This window comes from Stylophora pistillata, chromosome 2 (assembly GCF_964205215.1).
Source record: "Stylophora pistillata chromosome 2, jaStyPist1.2, whole genome shotgun sequence".
Taxonomy (NCBI): domain Eukaryota; kingdom Metazoa; phylum Cnidaria; class Anthozoa; order Scleractinia; family Pocilloporidae; genus Stylophora; species Stylophora pistillata.
The window spans coordinates 38,494,380-38,506,518 of NC_142520.1; the positions used below are offsets into that span (position 1 = coordinate 38,494,380).

Here is a 12,139-nt window from a genome sequence, read left to right on the forward strand (position 1 = left end):
TTGCTATCTAACTTGATGCGAGAGATTATAAATTCTCTTGCTTGATATCAATGTTATACTTCCATGATGTTAGACTCTGCCCTGATTTCATTAATCCCCGATAAGTGACATGTTACATATTCTACTTTAATTAGTACCTCGCTACTGCTAAAGAAAAGGGTTTATGTTCCATTTCAGTGTATTGATATCGAATCTTATTTTCTACAGCCACTTTTTTAACTGTATATCAATTTGAAAGGACAAAGGCATCACATAAATTGAATTTTCCTACCTCAACTTCATTTTATGTAAATTTCACGCAGTATTTTCTTTTCTTTTCTTTTTTTTTCCTTCTTCTTCTAGGTTTTGTTTTGTTTGGTCATGTTTTGTTTTGTTTTGTGACTGTTTTGTTTTGGTTTGGGTTAATTTTTTCAATTTTGAAAGAGTGAAATCAATAAGTATGTTAAAAAAATGTACTTGATTTTCCTAAAAAAAGCTCTCCTTCTCTGCATTTCACAGCCGCGAAAAGGACGGAATGTAATGCTGCGAAATATTTACCATGTAAAAGTTATTTAACAGTGTTTTTTCGTCTCAAACTGGGTCTTTTGCTCATGTGGACAACACAACCCAACTGCCACTCATGATCAGAACCAAAGACCTCACTAAATCAGCACTGAAGTCTCGGTTTTCTCACAATTTTATTTTTCTTTCCCCTTCTATTTAAATCAGTGCCAACAAGCAAGAACTGTTGGGGTGTTATACACTGACACCTAAGAGATAATTCGTCGAGAACGAAAGATAATTATTGAAGATACATGTAAAAGAAGTTTATTTCTAAATGTTTTCATTCGACTGACGCGTTACGCCGCATTTGCAATGCGTATTTCGTGATGAATAGCGATGGACTTTTATTATTGATAATGGAAACTTGTCAGCGCGCGGTGAAAAACGATAACATTTTTAGTTTCTCCTTCATCTTGTAAAATTATTTAAAGAATGGAGTTTGTAATTTTCTCGTCGCGGAAATAACGGAAACGGATTAGGATAAAGGCAGAAATTGCAGTTATTAAGGATGCAAATTGATTTCAAAGTAGAAAATGAAACACATCAGGGTGGTAAATTGATGTTCAGGCTGATAAAATAAGATACAGGAGTCACTGTCAAATATATATGTAATAAGTAAATAGTCTATTTCACTGATAAAATACATATCAAGTGTTATATATAAAGTGTAATAGGCTAAAATATGTATTAATTACTTACAGCTAAGTTATGCTTAAAACTAAGTCTATTAATAAAAGAATTTTTAAAACGCTCAGTATTGAAAACTGGATATATTGGCTTAACTTGCCTAAGACTTCCGTAAACTCCACGTTTAATTCCATTTTTCATCAGAGTTCCACAGCGTCGTAAATCAGCCTCTCTGCGAAATTCTCTGAATCTTTTGCAAAACCCTTCGCGAACTTTACAAACTTAGATACCAACTTTTCGAAAAACTAGAGTTCCAAAGTACTTATTCATAAAAAAAGAAACGAAAAATGTCATGTGCACGTGAACTTGCTGGAACTCGCATTGCTGGAATCACGTGCTATGTTCTTAAAATATTTTAGTGGGCAAACACAAATAAGACACGACAGCGGCCCCGCAGACGTCAAGGCCAGTTGAGACGTTTGCCAATCAGGATAAGTGTCTGTCCCAGCCATCCAATAAACGCAATTTAACAACGGGGCGGTGTAGCTCCGTGCTAGAAGTCTTCACCTTGGCGGATCGCACTCTTGAATCTCATCCAACAAAGACCTCAGTCACACGACCCAAATTCCACTGGTTACGGGGAACATTCTCTTCCATGATGAGCACCAGATCTCCAGCTCTAATATTTCGTTGATCTTTGAGCCACTTTTCTCTTTAAGTCAACGTCGGCAAATATTCGCTGATCCATCTTTTCCAAAAGATGTCGGTTAGGTATTGGACCTTTCTCCACTGCTTCCTTCCCAAATGGTCTTCCTTGACAAAAACCCCTGGAGGCAATCCGGTCACCTTCTTTTGCAGCAAGAAGTGGTTGGGGGTCAATGCTTCCAAATCGGCAGGGTCGTCCGAGGCTGCTACAATCGGGCGGTTGTTCATGATGAATTCCACTTCGGTGAACAAAGTTCGCAGCGCGAATTCACTTAGCAATCTATCTCCCACGATAGCCTTCAGGTGCTTCTTCGCACTCTGCACCAGCCTTTCCCAGACTCCGGACATGTGCGCCGCCGTAGGAGGGTGGAAAGGCCACTTGACTCCTTTCTGCTGCAATTCTTGGTAGATCTTAATGTTGTTCCAGCCTTTGATTGCATCTTACAATTCACGTTCCCCCCCAACAAAGTTGGTCCCTCTGTCCGATCTGATCTCCTCGGGAGGACCCCTTCGGCTGACAAACTGTCGTAAGGCCATAATGAAATTGTCAGTCTCCAATGACGGCACTAGCTCCAAGAGAACGGCTCGCGTTGTTAAACAAGTAAACAAGCATCCCCATCGTTTTGCTGAACCGCGGCCCCATTTAACCATTAGTGGCCCAAAGAAATCGACGCCGGAGAACGTGAAGGGTGGTTTGTACGGTTCTAATCTCTCTTTAGGCAAGGGGGCCATGATCTGCTTCATTGTTCTCTCATTCAACCGGTGACACTTGAAGCAATTTCTAATGATGCTCTTCGCCAATCCTCTGCCTCCGAGTATCCAGAACATTTTCCTCGTCTGCGCCAGGGTCTGCTCCTTACCAGCATGGGCCAGACGTTCGTGACAGCAGCGAACAATCAGCTGACTAACGTTGTGTTTATTTGGGAGTATGATTGGGTGCTTGTCGTTGTAAGACAGTACAACTGCTTCCTCGAGCGGGCCTCCAACACGAAGAACCCCCTCAGCCAGCACCGGTTTCAACTTCACAAACCTACTGGAGCTCTTTACTTTCTTATTGGCCTTGAGTTCTCTAAGATCTTCAGCGAAACTTTGAGCCTGGTCTAACCTCATGATTAGCGGGGTTGCTTATTGTAGCTTCTCTGTGGTTAATGCTTGTACACTAGAAGAAGTTTTCCGGTTCCTTAGCCAATGGCAAAAGCGCAATAGCCAGGCGACGCAACGTTGCAACTTCAACCACGAGCTATAGTAAGTCATCAGCTGGTAAACAGGCCGGTCGCTCGTGCATGGAGCTTCTGGGTCGAGTCCAGCGTCAGGATTTTCAGTCTTGATTGAATGAACTTTCACTTCATTCCGAACTTCTGGATCGTTTTTGTAAGACTTCGCCAACCTCTGCTTCAGGCCAGTTCTCTTCTGATTCCCATAGAAACTCTGTTCCCTTCCACCAACAATACTGATCAATCAATTTCTGGGGCTTCAAACCACGGAAAGCGTCGTCGGCTGGATTCAATTTTCCTGGGCAGTGTCTCCATTGGTCTGGGTTGGTTATCTCACGAATCTCAGCAATTCTGTTGGCTACGTAGGTGTAAAAACGTTTGCTTTCATTTTTGATGTACTGCAAGGTAGTTTGAGAGTCGGTCCAGAACACCACTCTGTCAATCCTTTAGGTTAACTCCTCTCGACAAACTTGGTAAATCCTGGCAGAAAGCGTCGCAGCCTGCAGCTCTAGTCTTGGATTGAAATCGGCCTTACCGGCATCGCCTTTGACTTGCCAATCAAGAAGGAGCACTGAATAGAACCATCTTCATAGACAAACCGCAGATAGGAGCACATGCCATATCCCTTATCTGACGCATCTGAGAACTGGTGAAGAGAAATTTCTTTGACCTCTCCGTGTCGCTGGAGATGGCATCTCGGAATCTGTACTTGCGTCAAAGCGGATAGCTCAGACTTCCATAGTTCCCAATGAGCAAGCTCACTCTCTGGGATAGGATCATCCCATGCTAACTGTAATTTCCACAGTCGCTGCGTAATTTTCTTTGCTTCCAACACAGCTGGACAGACAAAACCCATATGATCGTAAAGGGAGCTAATAGCTGACAGTATCCCTCGTTTAGTGGCCGGTTTGTCGGGTTTGAAGACCTCAAATTGGAAGACATCTTTCTCGACGTTCCACAAAACGCCCAGCGCCCGCTTAATGGGCAGCTCGTCTAAGTCCAGGCTTACAGTCGGCCGCGCCCGTTTATCTTCGGGTATGCTCGCTAACACTTCTCGGCTATTGCTCGTCCACTTAGTCAGACAAAATCCACCCTTCTCCAGTAGGGCCATCGATTCGTGTGCCAGTGAAATCGCTTTGCTAGGTGTTTCTACGGCCTTCGACAGATCGTCAACGTAAAAATCCTCTTGGACGGACTTAACAGCTTCTTCACTAAAGATCTTCTTGTTATCGTCAGCGGTTCTTTTGAGGCGGTAGTTTGCGCAGCTTGGAGAATCTTTCGCGCCAAAAATGTGAGAGACCATCTAGTTCTCTTTTGGGGGGGTACGAAAGTCAGCGTCTTCCCACCATAAAAACCGGAGGGCGTCGGCATCCTCGGCAGGTACTTTTACCTGAAGGAACATAGATTGTATGTCTGCTGCTAGTACGATGCGCTCTTGTATGAACCTCAGCAACACGCCAAGCAAACTGTTTGTTAAATCTGGTCCTCGATTCAGCTGATTGTTAAGAGAAACTCCATCATGTAATGCCGCGGCATCAAATACCACACGAATTTTTCCCAGTTTGTGTGGGTGGAAGACACCATGGTGTGGTAGATACCACGTCCTGGGGCTCCGAGCCGCAGCCTCGTCTTTCGTCAATTTTCTTGCATATCATTTTGTCAAGAGGTCATCCATAAAGTTCGGTACTTACAGTACAACTGCTCATCTGCGCATAGCCGTCTTCTCAGTGAACGAAGTCTAGCTACAGCCGTCTTTTTGTTATTTGGCTTCCACAGCATTCCGACCTCGTAGTGCCCATCTACTAGGCGAGCGGAACTATTAAACTTGCTTATGGCTTCTCGATCCTGGACTGACATCCCTTTACTACTACTGCTGATCGAATCAATGTTCTCCAAACCAAGAAACTGACTCATTTGCTGGTCTAACGTTTCGTTGCCGTACTTCAGAAAGTTTACGTTCGCTTTGTTAAATTGGCTTCTAATGTTGCCATTAAGTGGACCCATAATAGCCCACCCAAATAGAGTACGAACCGCAAATGGTTCTCCCACTCTTCCAACGCGAACTTCCTCGTGTATGTGAGCTTCAGGGACGTTTGCTCCTATTAGCAGCGTGACTTCTTCTCCACCAATCTCTGGAGGCGGTATACCATTTAAGTGCAGGCACTTCGTCAAGCCCTGCGGCCTAGACATGTTCACATGGAGGTGTTCGACAACCTTGACATCCTTAATCTCAATTCGATGGCCTTCTGGACCTCTCATCGATAAAACAGCCAGGTCTACTCTGCCCACACGTAGTGTTGACTCCCCTGTCAAGGTACAAACTGCCAAGGACTCGAAATTCTTCACCCTCAACCTTAGTTTGTCGGCGGTAGATTTAGCGATAAACGACTCCTCGCTTCCCGTGTCAAGCAATGCCCACGTGCTCACTAAGTTCCCATTCTCTCCTTCCACTCTTACAGGGACCACTTGCAGAGCAACCTTCTGCGAGGTGAATGCTGTCAGACTGCACGTCTTGTAGGAGGCGAACTTGGCAATATGTACCGTACTACTTGTCGGGGTTTCACTTTCACCACCATTTGCCGTAATTACGTTCGCAGATACTCTAACCTGGTCCTGGTTTTGACCAGAAGAGGATGCCCTACCATCGCCTATCATCGTCTTAGCAGTTACTTCGTCTTAGTCTTGGCTTTGGCAGGGGGTTTCAACACAGTCCAACGCAGCGTTGTGCAAGAGGAAGTGATGTTTCTGTGGGCATAGGTTGCACTTCGATTTGGCAAAGCATTGGGAGAGGAAATGTCCCTTCCTCAGGCAGTTAAAACAAAGACCTCTACCTCGAACAAAGATTCGTCGCTGTCTTACAGTCATGTTCTTAAATTTATCGCATTCGGCCAACTTGTGGGATGCCCCACAGTTTATACATTTAACTGGATGGCCTGTACCTCGTGGACCATTCCGGCCAGGCAGAGAAAGCTGCGTTGCTAGCGTAGTCACTCTACCGTCAGTTCTGCTGGGAGGAGGCACTCTCGAATTTCTCTTGGCAGATATATCAGCGGTTCTGCTCGTTTCGCCAACTCGTCCGAAGATTGGATCATTTACAGCATCTGCGCGTTTCTCTATGAAATCCACCAGGTCTTTAAAGCTTGGCAACATCCCTCGCTCGCGGATCCGTTGCACTTCATCTCTCCATCTAGCCTGCTGGACAGTAGGCAGTTTGCTGGACATTTTCCCCAGGTTAGAGAGGTTCACTTCTGACAGGGCGTTCATTTCTTTTGGGGTCTCGTACAAGGTCCTGCTACAATCTGCAAACTCTCTCAGGCCTTCTCTGTCACTGTTTGAAATATTTGGTCCTTCAATTAAAGCGTCAACACATGCTTTGGCTATCATGTGAGGCTGGCCAAATCTTAGCTCCAGTAATCTCATAGCTTTCTTGAATCCACCAGGCGTGCCCTCAAGACCTGCCACCGCACTTTTTGCCTTGCCCTCGAGAAACTGCAACAAACGGGTCATCTTTTGTTCATCAGACAGATTCTGAGACTCCACCATCAGATGGAAACGTGTTTTAAATTTAAAGAACTCACATAGATCTCCGGAAAACTTCATCACCTCCAGGGGAGGCAGGCTCACGCCCGTAGCAATCAGATTTATGTTAGCAACAGCCCCCTCAAGAACACTAGCACTGTCAGCATTGATAAGCTTGGATGTAGCTCCACATTCACTGTTTGGCTGAGGGAAAGGAGGAGCCCTTGGATTCAATGTTGATCTTGGGACTTCCAGAAAAATTCTCGGAGCTGGAACGATCGTACGCGGCTGAACCTCTTTCGGGCAAGACTCAGGAATAAATGGTTCAAGCTTCTCCATCACTCGCGGATCAGAGTACTGTACTACCTCCTCCAACGCAACCGGCTTAGTAGATGCTTCATCGATGATGGGCACTACTTTAGACCCTTCGCGTCCCTTGTCTGAATCCAAATGTTCATAAAAACGTGTCCTTATCCGAGCTAAATCGGCTTCGTCCTCGGCGTCAGCTATTTCATTTTCTAACAGTAACAGCTGCTGTTTCAACTTTCTCTCTTTACCTCTCTTTAATTGCGTCAATTTCGCTTCGGCCAGAACGCTATCCACCGCGGCATTTTCACGTGATCTTGCACCACGATTTGAACTACGACCTGAACGTCTGGATTTTCGAGAACCAGTCGAAACAGAACTTTTTGGATCTCCAGGAAGACTAACACACTTTTCGAAAACACCTGGCTCCTTAGCTGAGAGCGCGCTGCTTTCTGTTACTCCACTCTGAAGTTCTGCACGGGCCAGGAACTGCTCAATTAGAAACCTGTATCTTTCGTACACTCGCGTCTGATCATTGAAGCGATCTATTTTATTCGATCTTTCACTATCCCCCGGTAAATGGCTTATAATTTCATTGTACACCAAACAATACCGCGCCCATTGATCCTGTAAACGACGACTCAGCTCCGTTACTTCGCTTGTAAAACGATAATCCTTGAGCACTTCGTCTAAACGGCCAAAAGTCTTTGTCATCTCGCCGAGGTGACCAGCTTTCGACCTTTTCCAGACCGTAATTCTTTTTTGTGGCACTCCTTGTTCCCGAACGTCGTTGCTGTCGACCAAACTGTGCGACTCCATACGCAGAAATTATTTATTCATCTGCAGAATTTCGAAGAATTGTAAACTCCAAAAATCAGCCTCTCTACCTATGTCGCTCCACGTCGCTTCGAAATTCTCTGAATCTTTTGCAAAAACCCTTCGTGAACTTTACAAACTAACTTAGATACCAACTTCCCGAAAACTAGAGTTCCAAAGTACTTATTCATAAAAAAGAAACGAAAAAGGTCACGTGCACGTGAATTTGCAAGAATTCGCGTTGCTGGAATTCACGTGCTACGTTCTTGAAATATTTTAGTGGGCAAACACAAATAAGACACGACATTCACCATCAACAAAAATTTACTTCTTTGACATTCAACACAAAGATTCCGTCTTGCCGTGGGTCTGTATAGGAATACATCGCATACAGAAGACGACAAAATGTGATAAGAACATCAGTAACAACTTGGCTGTCTCCTGCTCCAACTGTTGTACTGAGCACAATTTTACGTCATCTGTGATTTATACTGAAAAGACGCACGTCCGGCAAACCGCTGAAAAAAGTGAAAAAATTCATAATGATTTTTTTTTGTTATAAAACACGAAAGTCTCCTTGCTAATGTACTGAGAGACCTATCCGTAAAAGAGAGGAGAATTGCTAATCAAATCACTTAAGTCAAAGAGTTGAACAGGTCAACGAGCTTTATTTTGTAATGAGATAGTCATCAAATCTATTCCCGGGGTGGTTTTCAAGGGAAATGAAATGTAATAGAATAAAGAGGATGGTAAAACTCTTTCTGCGTGTCTCGGCTCGTAGTTCAGCTTCGCCTCGCAGTTCGCAAGAGCGTGACAGTCAAAGCTAAGCGACTTATTAGAGCTTCGCCATTTCCGTGATACGAAACCACTCAAGCTCGTTCATTAGTGATAATCATAATAGTGATACCTGCAATGATAATAATAAATAATAATTATAACAATAACGTTACTTTAATCGCACTTATCCGGTACTGTTCTAAGCGGTCACAATCATTATGAAAAGTTAGAACTAGTGATAAAATCTGATTGCTAGTAACCGCTTCTACTAAGGTTCTTCCAGGTTTATATCACACACAAATAATTATGGTAAACGATTAAAATTCGGTACGGCGACTAAAACAGCGGGGTATTATCAATCTTGAGGATTGTTTTTTATCAATTACACTTTTTCGATTGATTGCTGACTGCATCCATATTTCCACGAGGCTCTCGATTGGATGATGGCCTTTACAGCCGACAGTTAAGATTTGGCCATTTTACGGGCACGGTGAACACAAAAGGACACAAAAAAACACGTTGTAGATAGTGAAAATTGTTAACCGCCTCGAGACCCTCTTGAAAAAAACAACAAATATTAACAAAGGTTCTGTTTTAAAGCAGTATGTAAATCCGCGTTAATACGCGTAATAAACGCGTGTCATCTTCGCTTGATTAAAATTTAATATTTATGTTCTCAATGCATCATGATCGAAATTTTATTGCGGTAGCTCTTGGTCACGATTGTAATTCAAGAGACTATTTGCGGGTACTGTGAGCAATATCTACGTTTTCATTCTGTTTATTATTCCTTTAGGGTGAGCACGAAATTTTTTTTCTTTTTTTTTTTTTACTTTTGAGAGCTCGTATTTAAGGTGGCTCGTGCCAGTTTCCTCGCGCGGGGAACAGATCACTCTTGCGTCACGCGCGAGAGAAACGTGCGAAAGAAGCCCGAGATCGCGCGAGATTAAAAGACGAAAATTTAAAACCACAGGCCGCCCAAGCTCTCTTTGAGAACCACACAAGGAACACAATTTGCATATTTATAAGGATTTGTATGGGATTTTCTACAAGAAATCCACAGAGATAGTTGAAAGTGAAAATATTAAATAAAAATGGCTCACCTTGTTCCATACGTGTGTTGTTTGCTCCTGGTGTCATTATTTTACCGATTTCACTTGATTTAAGCGGTTTTTTTTAATCCCGGTTTTCTACTACATAAGGAGAAGACAAGGCCGAACACTTCTTTCCGGACAGCCTGCCGAACGAAGTAAAAAATCCCAAGCTAAAATGTACCCACGGCCACAAATCCACCGCAGAATCCAAGGGCAAAGGTTGATCTTTCATTTCAATTCTCTAGCCACACAATTTCATCCCGGCGATCGGCGCCAGGCGGCTCTTCGTGTCCTCAGTGAAAAGCTAAAACGATGGTAGACGTCCGAGTACATTTCAACCACGACACAACGACCGTTGGAATCGGCTTGTTAACCTCGTCATGTTGGCAAACCAATACTCGCGGGGGTACTAGACCTCAACTTGTCAACAGAACTTCTTCTACAACCCGGGGTCCCCTCAGGTCCAACCTAAAATGTACCATTGTCTCAAGCACCCAATCAAAACCGCGCAGCATCTTGTTTGCACGTGCAAAATTTTCGCAAAACTCGGAGGAAACCCAGGAAGAAATGTAGCCGGTCAACTTGTTATTTCTTTTCAATCATGTAAGTATTTGAATTGGTTTACGTTGTTTTTTTTTCTCATGTATGTATGCATGTATGTGTGTATGGATGGATGAATGGATGTCTCCCGCTCTTAAAAACTTCAAGTTTTCCAATATATTCGCATGTTGTAGTTTCTTCATTACAAGCGTTCACGAAGTGATGTTGTATTTTGATTTAAAACTTCAGGGTAAAGTTGAATGTAGACCAGAGTCAAATATTGGACTTTGCGTTTGAAGGTCACAATTTATTGATTACTGGCCAGGCTGGCGTTGGTAAAAGCGAGGTCGTAAAAGCATTCATTGGAAAGGCGAAACGTGCGGGAAAGAAGATCGGTGTGATATGTTCTAGCGGCATTGCTTGTCAAGTGTATGATCGCGGCGTTGCGTCAACTGTTCATTCGTTTTATGGCTTATAGAAAATGAATGTATCTCCTCGGTTTCTGTAGAGCTTTCGCCGTTGACGTTACGTTTTTTCGGAGCCATTTCGCAAAACCGTTCTATACCAATTTTATACTTTGAATTTTGTAAACAAGATGCTGCGCGGTTGTAGAAGAAGTTTTGTTGACAAGTTGAGGTCTAGTACACCCGCGAGTCTTGGTTTGCCAACATGACGATTCCAACGGTCGTTGTGTCGTGGTTGAAATGTACTCGGACGTCTACCATCGTTTTAGCGTTTCACTGAACGCACGAAGAGCCGCCTGGCGCCGATCGCCGGGATGAAATTTTGTGGCTAGAGAATTGAAATGAAAGATCAACCTTTGCCCGTGAATTCTGCGGTGGATTCGTGGCTGCGGGTGCATTTTAGCTTGGGATTTTTTACTTCGTTCGGCAGGCTTTCCGGAAAGAAGTGTTCGGCCTTGTTATCTCTTTATGTAGTAGAAAACCAGGATTCAAAAAAACCGCTTAAATCAAGTGAAATCGGTAAAATAATGACACCAGGAGCAAACAACACACGTATGGAACAAGGTGAGCCATTTTTATTTAATATTTTCACTTTTAACTAACTCTGTGGATATCTTGTTGAAAATCCCATATTAATCCTTATAAATATGCAAATTGTGTTCCTTGTGTGGTTCTCAAAGAGAGCTTGGGCCGCCTGTGTTTGTATCGCTTTGCCTTTAGTTCGAACCACATAATCGCCACAACCATTGCTACGACCCTGCCATCTCAGTTACATCGCAATTTGTAATCTAATCATTGTATTGGTGATTCATCGCTCCCTTCAAATAAACGTTTATGATTGATTTTCTGGGATCTGGTTACTTTGAACTGATTACGTGCGTTCGAGTACTTTGAGGTCCTAAGGTCAAGCCCTAACCTACACGTGGCTTCGCTCCTGGAAAGTCACAAAAGAATGCGTGACTTGTCTTCTATTCCTTCAACGACGTCTTTCACCTGTAATTCTATATCTTTGTGACATGAGCAAAACTTTTGACTCATTACATCCGAATTTGTTACTGGCGAAGTTGAAAGCATATGGACTGTCTGACTCCGCCTTGGTATTAATGCGATCGTATTTTGATGATCGAGAAAATAGAACAAGAATTGGCAACAACTAAAGTGCTTGGAAAGCTGTCAAACGAGGCTGCCCGCCAGGGTCATCCTTGGACCGCTATTGTGGAATGTGTATCAAAATGATTTATTCTACACTGCATGGCGTTAAATCTCAGTTGTCTGCCTATGCCGATGACCATCAGATATACTGCTCCAACTTGAATCTGCACACAGCTATAGATAGAATTAAGAAAGATGGGGAAGAGGCATCGAGGTGGTATAAAACAAATTTAAACTGCAAGGCAATTATAACAAATACCAAGCAATGGCTGTGGCAAGGGACACGCAACAAATGGAGTTAGTGATTGATGATTGCAGAGTCCACTTTACCGATGCTTTCAAACTGCCAGGCGTAATTGTTGATAAAGACTTGAATTTTTCG

General features: G+C 43.4%; 1 pseudogene; it reads left to right on the plus strand.

Annotated features, from left to right (window-relative positions):
- LOC148739397 (uncharacterized) overlaps positions 1-12,139 on the plus strand; it is an 86,621-nt pseudogene that overhangs the window by 52,633 nt on the left and 21,849 nt on the right.